Source organism: Neomonachus schauinslandi, chromosome 2 (assembly GCF_002201575.2).
Source record: "Neomonachus schauinslandi chromosome 2, ASM220157v2, whole genome shotgun sequence".
Classification (NCBI taxonomy): domain Eukaryota; kingdom Metazoa; phylum Chordata; class Mammalia; order Carnivora; family Phocidae; genus Neomonachus; species Neomonachus schauinslandi.
In genome coordinates, this window is record NC_058404.1 from 61,853,576 (window position 1) to 61,876,354 (window position 22,779).

A 22,779-nucleotide genomic window follows, 5' to 3' on the forward strand; every position below is an offset into this window, starting at 1 on the left:
ATTATATATGTTTGAAATATTTATTGCTAGAAACATTGTAAAAGCATGTAAAATGTAGCATAATCAGTTAAAAAAGATTCACTTTATTTTTAAATAGGAGTAAAATAAAAGCTATAAATTGCAAAGGTTAAGCATATAGCATTTATGTTTATTACTGTAATTAAACAAAATTTACAAAAGAGTTAAGCTTACATATGCGTCCAGGACTCATGATTATTGTGTAGAATGTTAATTAGGCAGAGAACAATCTTTTTAAATATTGATTTCACATATATGAACATAATTATTATAATTATATGTTTAATGTTTTATTTAAATAAATATTTATTTTTTATTCCTCCTGATTTATTTTGCCCTGTATAAATGGCATGTTTCCAGTAGTTTTGTGTATGAGTGTGGTAAGAACACAACATGAGAACTACTCTCTTTAAACGTTTTGTGTATAATACAATTTTGTCAACTATAGGCACAGAGTTATACGGCAGATCTCTAGAACTTATTTATCTTGTGTAACTGAAATTTTATGCCCATTGAATAGCAACTCCCCATTTCTCTCTTACCCCAACACCTGGCAATCACAATTCAACTGTCTGTTTCTATGGGTTTGACTACCTTAGGGACCTCATATAAGAGGAATCATGGAGTAGTTGTTTATTTTGTAAATTATTATTTGTGCAGTTAAAACATACCTGAAATCCTTTTCATTCACAAATGGATTCCCAGCAGTCAAAATTCCTAGGTGTCCAGTGTATTCCTCCTATATCTTCTTTCATACCTTTCATGTGAATTTTCTGTTCAACATGTGCTGACACTGTTATCCATCTGCACCTTGCACCACTACCCAGATACGGATGATCCATCTCAGCGGTTCTGAAAGTTTCAAGCCATGAGGCAGTGGAAATGCTGGCTCATAAATCTTCACAGAACTGGGGGAAAGGGTATTGTTTGCTCAGGACCTTCATTCAGTTTTCCTTACTGACCATAGATGACAGAACGCAGTGAAAACAAGGCAGATCTCAGATGGACTTGAGCTGATTTCATGGAGAAAGGTGAAAAATCTGCACTTAAAGCAGGTAGGTGGACACCAAACCTCAGAGAGGCATGAGAAAAAGAACTAAAAAAAGGCAAGTAGGGGACGCTATTAAATCTGTTTCTGATAGTATTCTGTGATTCTTGGGGTGCCTGGGTGGCTCAGGTAGGTGTCTGCCTTCAGCTCAGGTCATGATCTCAGAGTCCTGGGATCAACCCCCCCACGACACGTCAGGTTCCCTGCTCGGGGAGGGGGAGTCTGCTTCTCCCTCTCCCTCTCCCCCTACCCCTGCTCATGCGTTCATGCTCTCTTTCTCTTTCTCTCTGTCTCAAATAAATAAATAAAATTAAAAAAAAAAAAGAATTCCAGGTTTCTTTTGTATCTGGAAATGTTCTCCTCCATCCCAAGAGAGTCTTGAGATATGTTCCAGGAGTCTTAGCATAGGCAAACTGGCCATAAGTACTTTGATAACCTTGAGTGAGTGAGTTTTTGAAGGAAAGGGTGACCTGGGGAAGAGACAATAATCTTCTCTTTAGACATCCTAAATGGATTGTTTCATTCTTACCTTCTAGTTCAGGCTTATGAGTAGGTTGTTGCTTAATGTGATTCAGGAAACCTTACATGCCTCAAATTATACTTTCTTCATTTACTCGCTGACCCATGAAATTATTTTAACACAGGTCATTGGCTTTACTTCTATAATTAAAATGTAAAGGATTAAAAGATATTGGCCTAGCCATAGGAGGAAAAAACACTTTGATGGTGAAACTCCTAAGTACCTCACATCGTTCTTGAAAACTGACTGATCTTTCCAGCGGGGGTGGGGGGAAGAAAGAGAGAGAGAATTTAAGATTATATGAGTGAAATTGAGGTGAGAGAAAGGAAAGATAATGCTCAGGGTACTGAAAACAAAAATCCAAGTATTTCATATCAAGTCCATTTATTTAACACTGGTAAATACATTTAGAAATGTATGTGACACAGTCTGGTTTCCTAGGTTGCCTAGAATAATGGCCACTGCAGAATTCAGAATCTTTTCCCACATCTTCAAAATAGCAACAACCAAAACATGAAAATCAACAAGGAGAGCAAATAAAATACAAATAAATTTACCTTCAGCATAATCAGGAAACACAGAATACCATGAACCCCAAATTTTTTATAGAGAACTAAATACCAAGCTCCCATCTCCTTCATGTTCATAGAGGGGAAAGGATAGGTTAATGTCACTGGAGCACAGAAAAAATCAACAACAGTAGAAGTTCTAAACCAAATGTAAAATCCTAAGAACATCCTGAGATTGGATAGATCAAAGCACGACCACAAGAAAGGGACAATTATGAGTGTATGGGATGCATTAAGAAATTGCTCAAAACTTGGTAATAAGGCAAAAAGATAGATTTTGATATTATAACTAATAATAATAAGCTAGTGATGGGTCATTTGTCTAAGGAAATATAACTTTTTTTTTACTATTTGCTATTAGAATATAGATATTTATAATTTTGTAGAGTTAGATGCTAATTTGTAGAAGAAATTTAAGATGTAAATGAATCTATTCAATGGGGATTCAAATAATTTCTGTCCAATAGAGACTAAAGATTATGGAGTTATTTTCTTGTAGGACATTTAGTCGACACTTTCATACCAACCTATTCAATTTATTGAATATATATATCTTAGTTTCTCAAATACTACTTTGAAAGGTCATTGTGTCATTGTTATCCTGGTATCCTCCTAGTTTCTTCATTAATGTAGCAAAATAAACATAGACATGAGAATCTCTTTGTATTAATATTATAAATACAGTTTTAATATTTTGAAAATAATACTTTAACAGACCTAAATTTAGTCTTGGAAAGTTATTGTTTCTATCAGAAAGGGTATTAACTAGGAAAGTAAGCAATATTTGAGATTTGGTGGTTGAAGAAATCTGTTTCAAGAAATTGGGTTATGTGGTTATGGAGGCTGTAAGTCTGGAATCTGTAAGGTAGGCCAGCAGACTGAAAACTCAGGCTGGAACTGATATTGCAATATTGATGCAGAATTTCTTCTTCCTCAAGGAAATGACACTTTTGCTCTTAAGGCCTTACAACTGATTGGATGAGGCCAAATCATCTTGTCAAAATAATCTCCTTTTCTTAAAGTCAACTAATTATGCATATTAACCACATCTACAAAATAATTTCATTGCAACACCTATATTAGTGCTTGCTTGAATAACTGGGTACTGGAGCCTAGCCAGTTGACATATAAAACTAACCACAATGGTAAAGGGAAATAAAAACATAAAAGGGAAAATTAAATGTCCTGAAAAATCAAAAAAACAACAAAAATAAAGATACACTAAAACTTTCCAAACCCCTGAAAACAATTATATTTAAAAAATTGTGTGCTTATGTAAATGCTCTTGAATTTCATAAGTTATCCAAAATCCTCTCATCTTCATACAACCATTATTGAGAAGCCATAGTATCATTCTACATTGAGACAAAGCAAATATTTGAAGGAAACAGCCAATGAAAATTCCTCTAAAACACAACCATAGAGCAGAATAAAGTTAGAAAAAATAAGAATTTTTAGGTGTAAAAAAAGTTGAACTCTTGTGATTACTATTTTTTTAAGATTTTACTTATTTATTTGTCACTTATAAGACAAAGCGGGAGAAGGAACACAAGCAAGGGGAGTGGGAGAGAGAGAAGCAGGCTTCCCACTGAGCAGGGAGCCCGATGCGGGGCTCGATCCCACAACCCTGGGATCATGACCTGAGCTGAAGACAGACACTTAACGACTGAACCACCCAGGTGCCCCTAACTCTTGTGATTATATTAGTGTGGCTTATTACAATAGAAATGGGGAAACAAAATAGTAAAATATGCAATGAGATTTAACCAAATACAGAAAAGAAATTGATAGTTTTTTTTTTTTTAATCTGAGGAAGTACAAACAGATAAAAAGTCAAGGGGTAATAAATGTGATTATATTCTGCGAAAGATGTTGAATAAAAGCCTGAACAGAGAATAAAAATGTAATAAGGAAAGAAATAATATAAAAGATATTCAATATACGTATATTTGGAATCACTAATTTTTTTTAAAAAAAGCAATAGGAACAGAATAAATATCTAAGCAATAATCCAAAAAAATTCCAGAAAAAAACCCACAAAATTGTAATCTATATAATGAAAGGACTGATCATGTACATAGAAAATATAATTCGAGACTCTTACCAGAATCCCAATAAAAAAGAAAAAATTACATTACACATTTAAGATAATAAAAATCCTCAAGGTCTTCAAGTTACTTTCTAAGAAATAAATAAGTTTAATGTCAGAATTCTTGGTAGTAACATAAAAAGCATCAAATGAGTTCCATGAAGTTACCTCTTTAGAGTAGAGTAGGGGAAATGGGGAGATGTTGGTAAAGGGTACAAATTTCCAGTTACAAAATAAGTTCTGGCGATACAGTGGGCAGCAGGGTGAGTACAGTTAACGATACCTTACTATGTACTTGAAACTAAGATCTTAAATGTTCTCACCACAAAAAGGAAAAATTATATGAGATGATGGTGACATTTACTAACCTTATTGTGGTAATCACTTGAAATATATATGTTTAGCAAATCATCACATTGTACACTGTAAACTTATACGATGTTATATGTCAGTTACACTGTATCTCAAAAAAGCTGCAAAAAAAAAACTGGGAAGATAAAGGAAAAATATGGCATGTACTGACAAAGGAGCTCTGGAACAATATTTATTTTAAAATTATAGAAATAAAACAGTGATGGTAGAAAAAAGTAAGATATGTTCATTTTAATGAGAAAATGTTAAAAGATAACAGTAAGCCTATATGCTATCAAAATGTATTAAATTATATGAATTCAACACTTTTAGAATTTTAAAATTTTATTCACATAAGGAAAAAATTATATTAAATGTTTACATTGTTCTTACATTTTACATTATATATTATACATTATATCATTACGTATTATCTTTCTTTTCAGCCCTTTAATAAGGTTGAAGAATATGTCTACTATCTTTAAATGACCCCAAATTGATCCATATGCCACTTCACACTTAAATTTATATTTGAGTTTTGTGGAAACTACTAGTGATTTCATTATGCTTAGAGATTCTTATAACATATAAATGATTATGTGGCACTACCATTAACCAATTTCAGTTCAAGCTGTTTGTGAATTAAAGATTATTAAAATATGAGTAAAGACGAAATCCTAGAAACACAGATCCTTTTTAACGATTTGCTTTTGAAAGGAAAAATAAATTAATCCATGTCAGATTATGTGTAAGACCCTCCAATATCAGTGAAATAGTGATCAATTTAGCCACTTTTCTATTTTTAAATATTTAATATTAATATATTTTTCAAATTCTGTATCTGTGAGAATTTGGACTTCAAATACTATACTATCCATGATAAGATTGGCTTGTTCAAATGTCTTTGATTTGAGTTTCAAATTTCTCTCTCAAGGGTGGAATGATCTTATTAAAAATTAATCTAAAGCATATTTAAAATTTAAATGTTTTATGCATTAAATATGGTTATTTATATAATTCTGCCTCAGAAGTAAGGAAAGGGAAATATTGTATTGAATATGAAGAAATTGGCTTTTGCATTCTACTGCCTGCTCAGGACCAAATAACTCTATAGGATGCCATGGCTTTATGTAACTTTTAAATTCTTCGAATGTTTTCTATTTTTATCACAAGCTAAAGCTACAATTTCCAAAGATTAAAAAAAAAAAAACACCTCTTTTTTATAAAAGGAAATGCATCAACTTGTCCACTTCCAGGAAAAAAAAAATCTTACTGGTGTTTTTATTTGGGTTACACTAAATTTATAGATTTAGGAGAATGTAAATCTATATAATATTCAACTTTCTTATCCAAAAACAAAATTTACTTTTATTTTATTTTTTTAAGGATTTTATTTATTTATTTGAGAGAGAGAGAATAAGAGACAGAGAGTATGAGAGGGAGGAGGGTCAGAAGGAGAAGCAGAGTCCCCTGCTTCGCAGGGAGCCCAATGAAGGATTAGATCCTGAGACTCCAGGATCATGACCCCAACCAAAAGCAGTCGCTTAACCAACTGAGCCACCCAGGCGCCCCAAATTTACTTTTATATTATACAACCGGTTTTGAATATTGAGTTTGTATCCTACAAATTTTCTGAACTTGTTTGTTAGTTCTAATATTTGTTCAGTGAATTCCTTAAGATATTCTGTGTACAATCCCGTGTCTTTCCCAAATAGAGATAGTTTTAATTCTGGGTGCTTTTTTTTTTTTTTTTTAGAGTGGAGAGGGGCACAAGGGGAGAGAGAGAAGGAGAATCCTAAGCAGCCTCCAAGTGGAGCCCAACATGGAGCCCGATGTGGAGCCCAAACCGGAGCTCAATCTCACAACCCCAAGACCATGACCTGATCTGGAATCAAGAGTCAGGTGTTTAACTGACAGGTGCCCCAATTCTGGATGCTTTTTATTTCCTTTTCTTGCCTAGTTGAACTGACTATAATCTCCAAGACAATGCTGAAGAGAATGATGACAACAACATTCTTATTCCTGATCTTTGGGGAAAACATTCTGTATTTTACCATTAAGTATTATATTAAATGTAGGTTTTTCATTCATGACCTTTATTATATTGAAGATGATACAATTCTTTGCTACTACGTTAAGTGGATTTGGTCGAATGATTTTTCTGCATCTATTTGAGATCCAGTCTTTGTTTTTGATCCTATTAATATGACATATGACATGTATTGAATTTTGCAGATTTTGTTAAACCAAGTTTACATTCCTGGGATGTATCTCACTTGGTCATGGTGAATAATCCCCTTCATATATTGCTAGATTTTGTTTGCTTATATTTTGCAGAAAGCTTTTGCACCTTTGTTCATATTGGTATCATAGAATAGTTAGGAAGTATTGTTCTCTCTTCTATTTTGGATATGAGATTTTGAAGGATTAGTGTTGATTCTTAGTTAAACATTTGGTAGAATTCACCAGCAAAGTAATCTGAGACTGGGGTTTCCTCTTTGGAAAGTTTTTAAATTACAAACTGATTCACTGTTTGTTATTGGCCTATTCAAATTTTCTCTTTAATTTTTTTAATTCTATCAATTTTTGTTGATTGTATTGTAAAATTCAGTTATTAGGCAAAAATACTTTTATGATTACTTTGCCTTTCTGATTAATTGAACAATTTCCTTTATTTTAATGATACATTCTTTTTCCTAAAATTGATATTGAACTAGATCTTCCATCCTTCTTCTGCTTACTATTTGCATAGCATGTCTTCTTCCATCAATTTTATTTCCACTTGTATCTTTCTTCATGCTCAAAATGCATATCTTCTAGACAGCACATAATTAGGTCTTGCTTTTTACCTTATCCATTCTGAAAATTCTTTCTGTTCATTGCATATTCAATGTAATTATTAATACAATTGGGTTTGAATTTATCATTTTGTTATTTGTTTCCTATTTGGCCTGTTGTTGTTTCTCCTCACTTTTCTTTCTTTTTGTGGATTATTTGACTAGTATTAGAATTTGACTATTTTTTTGTGTGTGGTTGTCCAGGAAATTATAATAGAAATCCCTAACTGTTCACAGGTTACTGGTAACATTGAACTACTACATACAAAATATGGAAATCTTACAGCCACCCCTTCACTGTCTTTTATACAAGAATGTTCATATGTATCACATTTACACACACTGCAACCATATAAAATAATGCTATCTATTTAGCTTTAAACAAATTCATGAATTATGTAGAATTTAAGAGCAGAATAGCAAAATGATTCTTTTGTATTTACCCAGATATTTATAATTCCTATGCTCTCCAGTTCTTTCTGAGTATCCCCTTCTCCATACTTACACTCCCTGTCAACATTTACCTTCTTTTGGTCACTCTTCACTGCCTTCCTGTATCTATCTTTACACCATGTCCAGGTTTTATAGCTGTTTTCTGCTGGCGGGGTTGAAGACCTGTGTAGTAGAATCTTGAACAATCATTAGCAGAAATGTGACTAAATGAATTTAAAGATCTTCTTATGTTGCTAAGTTTTATGATCCCAAGGCCATGGCTCTCTCTCATACTCTGTAAATAGCAGTTGTCCTTAATGGGATAATATGCAACTGTATGAAACTCACAACAATGTATCTGGGAATCCTGAAAAAATTAACATTTCCTTAAAACAATGTGTTATAAAAGCATTATCTGTTTTAATCCTAACAACATTATATATTTTAAACCTAAGAGCAAATCTGTAAAGTACTCATAATACAGATTTTACAGTTAGAGTACACTGAGGTTTAATAACATGTCTGACTTCACAACTGTCCATCTCTAAGGCCAATAATTTTTCTAGCACACTGTGCTGCAGCAATTGAATATGGAGGCCATCCAATGGAAAAATAGGTAAGCAGCCATAAGAAAAGTACATGTCTTTTATTTCAGAAGCAATTTTGAACCTGAAACTTAGAATGTTCTGATTCATTGAGCCCATTGCTTGCATCTTGACCCAAGACAAGTTTTATCCATTGTCTGAGTGATGAAGGAGTATCTTTTACAAACAAATAAAGGGGCCTGCCATGTGTTCCAAATTATTTACTTAAGATGTCTTGCCAATTCACTCACATAGAATGTTTCCTGCCAGTTGAAAGCCCAAATATTATAAATTGCTTTACATGAAATAAAACAGTGTCTCCCAAATGTGAATACGTAGATTATCTACAATATAAATGATTTAGAGAAACCTAAAGTATATAGATTTTGGACTATTGAGACCAGATGAGCTGACTTGGTAGGTCTACAATAGGTTTTTCCAGTTTGCATTTTTAAAAACCTCCTCAAGTGATTTTGATGAACATTGAATTTTATAAACAATTGGAATAAGAGATCTCAAAATAGAGGCCTGTAATGAAAAAGATTTTTGTTTTGTTCTTATGATAAATAAAACATACATTCCTGACTTTGAAGAGTTATTTGCATTTTTATAATCAGATAAGTCTGATTCAAAAAGGGGATGCTAAATTTCTGAAATTATAGTAATCTAAAAACTGGCAAAAACAATTAGATAGCTGAGCAAGCAAGTATCTTAACCTAATGGTGGGTCTATTATAGAATCTACCTTTATGACAGAAAGAAAAAAGCCAATGCAGCTTTCACACAGTTCTTGTACCATTTGTTTAAATATAAGACACATGATCTGAGGCCATCCCTAAGGTGAAGTAAGAGATTACACTGGGGCATGTGTGCACTTAGGGTTACCTGTACACAGAAGTGATTTAGGAAGACATAGGTGTTGCAGGGTTCTGCTAGAAAAAATAACCAGATAAACAAATATTATTTATCTGTATTCTTTTCAACAACAAACGTAAGTGGGTAGGGTTTCTCCTTTCTTCCTGAGCTGTCAGGTGGCCCTTTTGTTACTTTTCAAAGTTAAGAAGGGAGCCAGTGGTATTTAACTCTATTTATCCTCATTAAAATGCTGAAATCAATGAGGTTGAATAAGACTGTATAGGTTTCGCTGAACACCAAATTATTGTAGTTAAAAACTTCAGGTCTATTCTCTTATAAAGCAAAGTGATAAAATTGTATTTCTAGGAATGATTCACAAAGAGAACAAATCAAATGCAGAACACTGGGATTAATCAATCAGTCTCCTTGCTAACAAGGAATTGAGAATTGAATTGATTTTATAGTTAAGACTACAGATTGTATTGTGATTTAATTCAAGTAAAATAAATAAAAATGAAAATGATTAGATGATTGTTGAGAAATAGCCTTACAGTCAGAAATTTAAGAGTCAAATAGGTCTGTCTAATATGTGGAAAATGTGGCATTTGGAAACTTCACAACACAGAAGATATTGAAAAAATGGTTCATGACTTTAATGACATAATCTAGTTGAGGATGAACTAAAAAATATAATTTTGGAAATTATTACTTAAAAAAATAGAGGACAGTAAAGTTGTTAACAATTCTCCATCAAAGGAAGCAAATGTATATAGTGGAAGTCTGAACTATCATTCATACAAGTAACTTGATGTCAGACAACTTATCTAACCCCTTTCAACAAAAAGTGTCTCCTCTAAAATCAGGATGATATTGTACTTCCTATGGGTTATTTGAAGGATTTAAAATGATCACCTAACCAGAACATAAACCTTAGTAGATATACACCATAATTGTTACTTCTCTTTCTTCCTTTAGGACCATATGAGAGACACTGTGCTTGAAGAAAAGAAAAAGCAATGAACTAGAAATCAGGATGTCTGACCTGTAGTCCCTGTTCGGTTATTTATGTCTATTTTCCTGGGCAATCACTAGATACTCTTTATTCTTCAATCTTTGTTGAATAGACTTCATTCCAATTGCTCTAACCACCACTTACATTTGCTTTTAAAAAGCCTAAAACACCATCCAAATATGCTATTATTATTAAATGGAAAGTTGAAGAAGGAAAACAAGATATTTTGATGTCAAAAGAAACAAAAACAACCTGTATTTTAGTCTAAATGATCCAGATTCACTGCCCATGTTCATTGCACTTACTAGGAATGAAATGTTCTGTACTTCCATTTCACATTGCTGATATAAATGCAGCCACACAGTTTGAATGTGAAGAAAGGGGCAAAAGATATGAGAATACATCAGAATCCACTGGAGTGTTTAAATACGTGTGTATGTATGTTTAAGCTCAGAGCTGGATTTCTACTCTTTTATGAAATTGTTTGTTAGATTTAACTAATATAGATCACTAATCTCTCTCAAATAAATAAATCTAAAACAAACAAACAAAAAACAAAAAAACTTCTGAACAAATAAAAGTATAGGACCAGATGGCTTCACTGGTGAATTCTATCAAACATTTAAAAAAAAATAATAACACCAATCTTTCACAAACTTTTCCCAAGAACTGAAAGGAAAGAAACACTCTCCAATTTATTTTATGAGGTCAGCATTACCCTGATGCCAAAGCCAGACAAGGACACTACAAGAAAGGAAAATTACAGGCCAATATCCCTGATGAACATAGATGCAAAACTCCTCAAAAAAAATATTAGCAACCCAAATTCAACAGTACATAAAAAAGAATCAAACACCACAATCAAGTGAGATTTAGTTTTGGGATGTAAAGGTTATTCACATATGCAAATCAATAAACATGATATACCACATTAATAAGGGTAAAAATTATATAATCATCTCAAACATGCAGAAAAAAACATTTGACAAATTCAGTATCTTTTATGATTAAAAAATCCCAACAAATTGGGTATAAAAGGAAAAAAACCTCAATGTAACAAAGGCCATATATGACAAGCCCATAGCTAATGTCACTCTTAGTGAAAAACTGAGAGCTTTTCCTCTAAGATTGGGACTAAGATAAAAATGCTTGCTCTCACCACTTTTATCCAACATAGTACTGGATATACTACCAGAGTATTTTGGCAATAAATAAATAGATAAATAAAAATAAAAGACATACAAATCAGAAAGAAGTAAAATGGCCTCTATTTGTAGGTGATATTATATACATAAATACCTAAAGATTCCACCAAAAAACTAATAAATAAATTCAGTAAATTTGTAGAATATAAAATCAATATACAAAACTCAAATCCCAGATTCACAGATACAGAGACAGAATGGTGGTTGTCAGAAGGGAGGGCTGTTGGGGATGGGGGAAATGGGTGGAGGGGATTAAGAAGTACAAACTTCCAGCTGTAAAATAAGTAAGTCATGGGCATGTAATGTACAGCCTGGGGAATACAGTCAATAATAAACTATTAACTTTTAAGCTGACAGATGATAACTAGACTTACTGTAATGACCATTTCTCAATGTACACAAATATCAAATCACTATGTGTACATGCAAAACTAATAAAATATTGTACATCAATTTTATCTCAATTTAAAAAATCAGTAGCATTTCTATACTAAGAACAAACTATCAGAGAAATTAAGAAAACAGTACCATTTAAAATATCATCAAGGGGGCATGGTTGGCTCAGTCGGTTACTAGTTTACCTTTGGCTCAGGTGGTGATCTCATGGTCCTGGGATCAAGCCTTGGGTCAGGCTCACCACTCAGAGAGGAGTCTGCTTCTCCCTCTGCCCCTCTCCCTGCTCATGCTGTCTCTCTCTCTCTCTCTCCCTGTCTTTCTCTTTTTCTCTCAAATAAATAAATAAAACCTTTTAAAAAAATAAAATATCACCAAAAGAATAAAATATTTAGCAATAAATTATCCAAGGAGGTAAAAGAGATGTACACTGAAAACTAGCAAACATTGAGGAAAGATATTGAAGACACAAATGGAAAGATATCCTATGATCATGGATTGGAAGAATTAACATTAAAAAGTCCATAGTACTGAAAATAATCTACACATTCAATGCAATACATATCAAAATTCCAGTGGCATTTTTCACAGGAATAGAAAATACAATCTTAAAATTTGCATGGAACCACAGAAGACTTTGAATAGCTAAAGTAATCCTGAAAAAGAAAATAAACAAACAAATCCAGAGGTATCACACTTCTTGCTTTCAAACTATAATTGCAGAGCGATAGTAATCAAAACAGTATGGGTGGGCATAAAAACAAACACATGGATCAATAGAACAGAATAAAGAACCCGGTAATACACCCATCCATATATGGTCATTTAAGTTACAATAGAGTAGCCAAGAATATACATTGGAGAAAGGATAATGTCTTTAATAAATGGTATTGGGAAAACTGAACACCCACATGCAAAAGAATGAAAATGGACCTTACCTATACCACACACAGAAAGCAAATCAAAATGGATTAAATTCTTTAACATAAGACCTAAAATCATAATGGATGGTAATCTTAACATTGGTCTTTAGAATGAATTTTTTGATTTGACCCAAAACCAAGGGCAACAAAAGCAAAAATAAGCAAGTAGGATCATGTTAATCTAAAAAGCTTCTGGGCAGCAAAGGAATCCATCAACAAAATGAAAAGGCAATCTATGGAATGGGAGAAAATATTTACAGACTACCTATCAGATAAAGGATTAATATGCAAAATACACAAGGAACTCATATAACATATTAGCAAAAAAAAAAATCAAAGGAAATAGGTGAGGTGTCGGTTATGTTAATTAACTCAATGGTGAGAATCCTTTTACAATGTATATGTGTATCAAAACATGATTTTGCACACTTTAAATATATTACAATTTTATTTGTCCACCGTATCTGAAACAAGCTGATTTTAAAAAGTGGGAGCGATAAGCATCAGTTTGTATTTTCTAAAGTATTATTCCAGGGGCACCTGGGTGGCTTAGTTGGTTAAATGTCTGACTCTTGGTTTCGGCCCAGGTCATGTCCCTTGGGTGTGATCAAGCTCCATGTCAGGCTCTGTGGTCTGCAGGGAGTCTGCTCAAATATTCTCTCCCTCTGCACCCCCACCACCACTCGTGCTCTGTTTCTCTCTCTTCTAAAATAAATAAATCTTAAAAAAATAAAATAAAAAATAAAATATTCTATCACAAGTATCCCAAAGTTGTCTTTGCTAACCTCAACATTATATGAAAATGAACCTGACAATTTCTTTTTGTTTGTTTTTCAGTATAATTTCATATCCTGAGGAAAAAACTAAAGCAAATACAGCGATGGAGAGAGCACATTTTAAGCATACTATTACATATTTTGTTTTTAAAAACTCTTTCTCGGAATGCAATAGGAATCAGTTACGGAGCAAACTTTGCTCTTCATCTTAAAGCTGTGACCAAAACCATCATGTTGGAGGCAAATAATTGATGATCCAAGACAGGTGAGTTTGAAAAACAGGTTGAGCAAAGGAGAGAAAAATAGCAAGCCCTTGAAGTTGTGACTGAGGTCCCAAATGTACTGGTTTTCCAAAGGTGGACCTGGCCAGTACAAAAATTTCCCAGTATAGGAGATTTATTTTTGATATTTCTGATTATGGCCTCTGAATTCCAATATACTAATTCCAACATATTTTAATTAAATCAGCATAAACTGAAGCTATTTTGGAAGTACACTAATCTTCAGAGTTGTACTCCAAGTTGTATACATCCAAGTTGTAACTACTGGAAATGAGTGACTAAATTGTATCTAATGAGATGGTAGGACAGATTAATCATGAATAAGAAGCATTAATATTATTTCTTGTTTGCATCTTTTCATAAGCACCAAACCTCAGGTTGAACATTTGTTTCTTAAGATTTCAGCTTTTGCCATTCTGAAATGAGAACATGTTAGTGTGGATGTGATCTACATTTGCATTTATTCAATCTCTTTAAAACTGTGACATTAACAGTAACCAGCATAAGTTTTAAATGATGTTATTTTTGCATCTGCAAGTTCAGTTTTAATTCTAATATGTACACGTGGGATCTTTATTTTCTGATAATTATGAAAGCTTCTTTAAATACCCAAGTATCAGGGCCCCACATAAGTCAAATGCAGCAAAACTTTAGTAATGTAAGAGGTCTACAAATGTACTTGGAATAAAAATTTTTATGCTAACTCTGGTTCATGTCATGAAAACATCAAAAGTCTGGCTGTTGTTACATATTGAGTATCTTTTCCTACACATCCCTTTTGATAGTCAATTATCCAAAGCTACTGATTTGATAATTTACTTCTTTTATCCTATATCTAAAGGCTACAAAGGGTAAAGTATTTGAGTTAATTCAGTTTTAGTTGTGAGGGAAATAAATTATAAAGCATGGTAATAATAGCTGCTTTGACCTTGAACAGGAGGTCAATTTTTGCAGGTCAGAATATTTATTATTAGAAAACTCTCTGTTACATAATATAATTCTTACACGGTTTTGATGTAAACAGAGGGTTGCCCCTAAACGCCCTTTCCTTCCTAAGTATAGCAGGGAAATCGGGTGCTGAAATGATTGTCTGATAAGTTTTATTTCAGCAAGCAACAAAATCAATCAAGGATGTTCAATGGAAACCACAAAGAGGAGAGGATTAATGCATTATTTAGGGAAAAGGAGTCTTTCTACTTCAAGCCTATGGCACAAGTGTGAATATAATGAATGGTTGCCTGAATTCTTCTTTTGTTTGCACTCTTCTTTTCACTTAGGTTATTTTTCATTACAGAGATTCCCAGAGGGATTATTTTCATCTCAGCTGATTTTTTTTTTTTTAAGCACCACAAAAGCAAGTTCTAATTCACATTGATTTTCGGAAAAGGGTATCTCCGTTCATTCACAGAATGAAAATCAAGTTTAAGGGTAAAGCCTGCACGTGATATAAAAAAGATGTTTTCCAGAGGTTTTCTTGTTACTATTTCAGGTTTTAGAAAGTTTACTCATAGTGTAGTAACATTTAGAACTGTCAGGTTATTTCATCATTTTCAAATGACTTAAATTAAAAAAAAAATTCTTATATGTGGTACATTGCTGTATTTATACAGCATCTGTAATGAAAGCTTCCCTATAACATATTAGGGTGTCCCAAACTGCACCTGGTTTGTTTCCCTAGTAGTTCACTCCATTGTTTGTTTTAGATATGTATGCAGAAAAGCAGCCTTTGTGGGTCATCTGATTCTGTCTACACAGTGATACTTTCTTCATACTGTATTAGAAACCCATTCCCTGTTCTGCAAAATTAATTTGATGAAAACCAACTGGCCACATTTGAATAACAGTTTCTCATATTCTATTAAAGTTATTTGCATGACTTGAATGTGTTCTCTTTTAGCAGTTAATTATTTAGCTGTATGGGCTTTCTGCTATCATTTTAGTCATTCATCATATTTCTATTGGTTACCCAGTATACACTAACCCCAGTACTAGGCACTAATAAACAAGACATAGATCCTGTGCTCAAAGAACTGAGTCTCATAACAGAATCCAAAATGTAAAATATTTTCACAGAATGCATGATGATTTAAAAATGTGAGCCTTATCGTTATGGAAAAATAGGGAAAAAAGTACCAGTTCCATTTGTGAGAAGGCCTTTGAGTTAGGAGATATCTAAATTAGGTCTGTACGAGTGAGTAGTCCTTGTAAGGACAAACAGCAGCGCAAGCGTGTAAGGGCACACAGATCGTAACAGCATGGATTCATTCAAAAATTTGTAATAATTTCTCTTTGTGTATGAAATTAAGCAAGGGAATGGGGAACGAGTCAGTATGAGCATGAAGAAGTATACAGGAGTAAGATTATTATGGACGATATTGGTGTATCCTATTTGTCCAGCAGAGTTTCTCTCCTAGGTGTCTATGTTTCTTAAGAAAGAATTTGTGTTTTGCTGTCAGAGAAGTGCTCTATAAATGTCAATTAGATCAAGTTGATTGATACTGATAACTTCTATATCCTTTGTGTCTATTTGTCAGCTATTGAGAAGTGGTACTAAAATCTTTGTATATTATTGTTGATTTATCTATGCCTCTTTGCAGTTCTATCTGGTTTTGCTTCATGTATTTTGAAGCCCTGTTAATGGTTAGTTAAGCTTTTAGGATTGATTCATTTATCATTGTGAATTGGCCCACATTATCTCTGCTAATATATATATATTTTTATTGTGTAATCTACTTTTTCTGATATTAATATAAACACCCCAGTTCTCTTTAGATTAGTATTAGCATCTATATTTTTGCACATCATTTTGAACATATTTATGTCTTCCCAAGTAAAGTGTCTTGCTTGTAGACAGCACGTACTTGAATCTTGCTTTGTTTTTTTTTTTTTATCTAATCTGATAATCTCTGCCATTCAACTGGGATGCTTACTCAATCTATAGTCAATGTGTTTATTTATGTGGGTGGGATTAAATCCAACATTTACTATTTGTTTTCTTTTTTTCTATTTGTTTTGTCTATGCCTTTCTTCCTCTTTCTCTTTTGATGACTTCTTAAATTAAATGAGTATGTTTTTATAATTTCATGTGGTTATCTGTGTTTTTAATGATAACTTTTTGTTTTTTTAGTGGATGTTTTAAAATTTAAAGTATATATCTTTAATTTGTTACACTCTACCTTCAGTGATATTTTGCCACTTTATGTATAAGGACTTGAAATACTTCCGTTTATCCCCAACGTTCCTTGATGTTATTATTCTCATTGTATATATGTAATAAACCACAGAATTCTTTGTTATTGTGTTAGCTTTAGTGAGTTCATTACCTTTTTAAGAGATTTAACTGTGAAGGAAATAAGATTTTTATATGTATTTATATGTATTCATGTCTTTGTTATTTCTGGTACCCTTCATTCCATTGGCAGATTCAGATTTCCACTAGTTACTATTTTCCTTATGATTTAAGATCTTCCTTGAATGTTTCTTGTAGTGCAGGTCTTCTGGTAATGAAGTCTTTTACATGTGAAAAACTCTTTATTTAATTTTGCTTTGAAGGTATTTTCCCTAGATAAAGAATTGTGTTGGATATTTTATTTTTCTCTAAAGAGCTTGTCTTGATTCTGATAAGAAATCTATTGTCATCTGTTTGTTTCTCTGTCATTCTGCATGCAGTGTGTCTTTGTTCTTTGGCTGCTTTTATTGGTTGTAAACAATTTTATTATCTTTTTTTTTGTGTGTGTGGAGTTTTCTTCATGTTTCTTGTGGTTGTGGTTATTGAGTTTCTTGGATTTGTGGATTTAGAATTTTCATAATACATAGGTTTTCAGGACACCTGGGTGGCTCAATTGGTTAAACGTCTGCCTTCAGCTCAGGTCATGATCCCAGAGTCCAGCATCTGGCTCCTTACTCAGTGAGGAATCTGCTTCTCCCTCTGCCTCTCCCCCTGCTTGTGCGCGCACTCTCTCTCTCTCTCACTCTCTCTCTGACAAATAATTAAAAAAAAAATAAAAAAAAAAAGACATTTTTTTTTTCAAAAAAAATTGTTTGCCCCTCCCCACCTTTAAAGACTCCATTTATTTGTGTATGAGGCCACCTAAAGTTGTTCCATGTCTCACTCATGGCCTGATTTCTTTTTCCAGAGTTTTTTCTCTTTGTGTTTTATTTTTGTTCGTTTCTATTGCTGTATCTTCAAGTTCACTAAAGTTTTTCCTCTAATAGCTAGCTTGTGTTTAATCCCATCTAGTGCATTTTTTTTTAACCTCACGTACTGTAGTATTTTTCTTCTCTCAAATCTCAGCTGCTCTATTATGAAATACAGCATGTTTTCTCGGCCCAGTGAAACTTCAGCTTTCTGCTCTCAATCTATTCTACGACCATCAGTTGCAAATACCCTAAAGGAAAATACTGGCATGAATGTGGGGTTCTTTTGGAGTGCTTTTATTTCTCAGGGCTCATAGTTCTTAAAGCACTGCCAATATTGGTTACTTTCCAATGCCTTCAAATGATTGCTGTATGTGTTTTGTCCAACTTTTATACTTGCTTTTAGTAGAGGATTAAACTGATAGAAACCTCTCAGAAATGGCAAAATCAGATATACATAGCTGAAGAACTTGGACAGAGAAAGACAACTCTGGAAGTTAGGACATTCAAGGATATCATATAAATGCTAAAAAAGGATTTATACATTAATAAATTCAGTAAATGTATTCATTAGATCATGAGACAGATTAATTCTGGAAGATAAAATAATAGGACTTAAGTATCAGAATAAAAAATACACAGAGGTGGAAATTTTAAGCCTAAAAAGAGATTCTGTTACTAAATTCAGAATACCTAACACATGAATACCAGTAGTTTGAAACTTAAATAAAGGAAGTGCCATAATTAAAACTCAAATAACAGTCCTATAAATAATAAATTCAACAAATTACAGAATGGATTGATAAGAAAGAAAAACACCTTAATACATCTTCAGGTAAGATTTTCAAACTCTAAGCATAAAACAAAATCATCATAAACTTCTAAACAGAAAAAAACAAGTTGCCCTTTAAGTCAGATTGGCAGTAGACTTTGTGTCTGTACCAATGGAAACTAAAAGTCAAAAGAATAACACAAACTATTGAGACAAAAAGATTATTCAAAAAACTTATATCCTTACAATATTTAGAGTTTATGCTAAAAATATATGTTGGTAAACATGCAAAAATGTAGAAAGTATATTAGCCTAGCACATAGGAAAATACTTGTAGTGGGGAGGATGGGCCTGAATAAATTAATGATCCAGAAGAGTTTTAATAATATGAGCTGAAAGAGGAGAGGAAAGAAAATACATGACTGTAATAAAAGTGCAAAATGAAAAACACTAGGGTGTATTATGCTAAGTGAAATAAGTCAGTCAGAGAAAGACAAATATCACATGATTTCACTCATATGTGGAATTTAAGAAACAAAACAAGCAAAGGGGAAAAAGAAGGGGGAGTGATTGAGGCAATCCAAGAAACAGACTTTCAACTATAGAGAACAAACTGATGAAAACCAGAGGGGAGGTGGTTGAAGGGATGGGTTATGTAGGTGATGGGGATGAAGGAGGGCACTTGTGATGAGCATCAGGTGATGTATGGAAGTGTCAAATCACTATATTGTACACTGAAACTAATATCACACTGTATGGCAACTAATTGGAATTTAAATACAAACTTAAAAAAAAAAACACTAAACAGAGTGTTGTGAATTGTGTAAGACTGATGAATCACAGACCTGTACCCCTGAAACAAGTAATACATTATATGTTAATAAAAAAAATTTTAAACAAAACAAAAAACATTAAACGGACAAGAAATAATATAATGAAAATTGTAATAATAGTCTAAAATTTAAGAGTGGACTACCTTAGCAGAAACTTAGGAGTTTTCACAATGAGAAAAGGAAAGGCAAAGGCAGTTCAAGGGATTCATCTAAGGAAGAGGAATATTGATATGAGGGGAGGAGATGGAGGAGTTATTATAAAAATTCTTATTTATGTTTATCTTGTGGTATGTAGGGGGCACTGTAGGCATGGAGGTAGAGGAAATGAATTAGCATCCCTGTGGATCAGAGATTCATCTGATCTTTCTTAGTGGACAAATAGTCAATTTGAGAATTATTATTTTGTTAAAGAACCATGCATTTCATGTGTCTGTTGGCCATTTGTATGTCTTCTTTGGAAAAATGTCTGTTCATGTCTTCTGCCCATTTCTTGATTGGATCATTTGTTCTTTGGGTGTTGAGTTTGATAAGTTCTTTATAGATTTTGGATACTAGCCATTTATCTGATATGTCATTTGCAAATATCTTCTCCCATTCTGTCAGTTGTCTTTTGGTTTTGTTGACTGTTTCCTTTGCTGTGCAAAAGCTTTTGATCTTGATGAAGTCCCAATAGTTCATTTTTGCCCTTGCTTCCCTTGCCTTTGGTGATGTTTCTAGGAAGAAGTTGCTTCAGCTGAGGTCAAAGAGGTTGCTGCCTGTGTTCTCCTTTAGGATTTTGATGGACTCCTGTCTCACATTGAGGTCTTTCATCCATTTTGAGTCTATTTTTGTGTGTGGTGTAAGGAAATGGTCCAGTTTCATTCTTCTGCATGTGGCTGTCCAATTTTCCCAACACCATTTGTTGAAGAGACTGTCTTTTTTCCATTGGACGTTCTTTCCTGCTTTGTCAAAGATTAGTTGACCATAGTCCAACAGACACATGAAAAAGTGCTCAGCATCGCCCAGCATCAGGGAAATCCAAATCAAAGCCTCAATGAGATACCTCTCACACCAGTCAGAATGGCTAAAATTAACAAGTCAGGAAACGACAGATGTTGGCAAGGATGTGGAGAAAGGGGAACCCTCCTACACTGTTGGTGGGAATGCAAGCTGGTGCAGCCACTCTGAAAAACAGTATGGAGGTTCCTCAAAAAGTTGAAAATAGAGCTACCCTATGACCCAGTAATACACTACTGGGTATTTACCCCAAAGATACAAATGTAGGGATCCAAAGGGGTATGTGCACCCCAGGGTTTATAGCAGCAATGTCCACAATAGCCAAACTATGGAAAGAGCAAAGATGTCCATCAACAGATGAATGGATAAAGAAGATGGGGTATGTGCACCCCAGGGTTTATAGCAGCAATGTCCACAATAGCCAAACTATGGAAAGAGCAAAGATGTCCATCAACAGATGAATGGATAAAGAAGATTCCATATATACAATGGAATATTATGCAGCCATCAAAAGGAATGAAATCTTGCCATTTGCAATGACGTGGATGGAACTAGAGGGTATTATGCTAAGCGATATAAGTCAATCAGAGAAAGACATATATCATATGATCTCACTGATATGAGGAATTCTTAATCTCAGGAAACAAACTGAGGGTTGCTGGAGTGGTGGGGGGTGGGAGGGATGGGGTGACTGGGTGATAGACATTGGGGAGGTTATGTGCTATGGTAAGCACTGTGAATTCTGTAAGACTGATGGATCACAGACCTGTACCTCTGAAACAAATAATACATTATATGTTAAAAAAGAAGAAGAAGAAGAAGATAGTAGGAAGGAAAAAATGAAGGGGGGGGGAATCGGAGGGTGAGAAGAACCATGAGAAACTATGGACTCTGAAAAAGAAACTGAGGGTTCTAGAGGGAAGGGGGGTGGGGGGATGGGTTAGGCTGGTTATGGGTATTAAAAAGGGCATGTATTGAATGGAGCACTGGGTGTTATATGCAAACAATGAACCATGGAACACTACATCAAAAACTAATGATGTAATGTATGGTGATTAACATAACATAATAAAATAAAATTTAAAAAAGGGAAAACAAAACAAAACAAAAAAAGAACCATGCATTTCTTCTGAGTTCAAATGTGTATCATCATGGTTCCTATTTTTATGCTTTATGATTTTAGAATGTTTTTAAAGCTTCTCAAAACTGTGGTTAAAATTATTTACTCTATTCCATATTGTTTGATTTTTCTTCATTAAAAAAAAAGTACTCAGGCTTTCAAGGCACTTATTTATTCGTGTTTACCAATAAACATCCAGATGCATTAGTGTTTTTTACTATTTATTTGTTTTCTATTCAATAATATCACTTTTGTATTAGCAACATCTCTATTTCTTATTTGTATCAGTATTCTCTTTCTTTTTTCTTAATTTGAGTACTCTATTCCTTTATGTTTTGATCCTTCTTGGAATTAAATAAATCTTCATTTATATGTGTTTTTTGTTGTTCTTGTTTTGTTTTGTTCTGCAGAGTTTTGTGGTGACAAATATTGTGATACGTAGTAAATGTCGTATCATTGCTTTCTGTCTAATGTCTAGATGGTAACAGTATCTAGTATCTTTTAAAATTCCTCTTTGATCTCAGTTTTTTCAAGTTATGAATTTCTTAATTTATAAGCAATTTTTTCTGTAAATTTATTATTGTATATTTCTCATTTGATTATATTCTCATCATATAATTTATCCAGCTAAGGGTCTACTTTTGACTAATTAATTAAAAATTTTTGGCCAGTTATTTATTTATTTGCTTAATGATCCACGTACATATGGAAAATTATAGGTTCTACTTAGATATGTGAGGCTGGTTGTATAAATATATAATAATTCAGCTTGAGTAAATATAGCATTTAACTTTTCTGTCTTTATTATCTTTTGTTTATTAGTGTCTGTCTAATTCTAAAGAGATATATTGAAGTCTTCACTATATGTGATACTTTCTTTTAAAGATGTATTTATTTATATGAGAGAGAAAGAAAGAGAGAGAGTGTGCATGGTGGGAGGGACAGAGGGAGAGAATCTTCAAGCAGACTTCATGCTGAGCACAGAGCCTAACATGGGGCTAGATCTCATGACCCATGAGATTATGACCT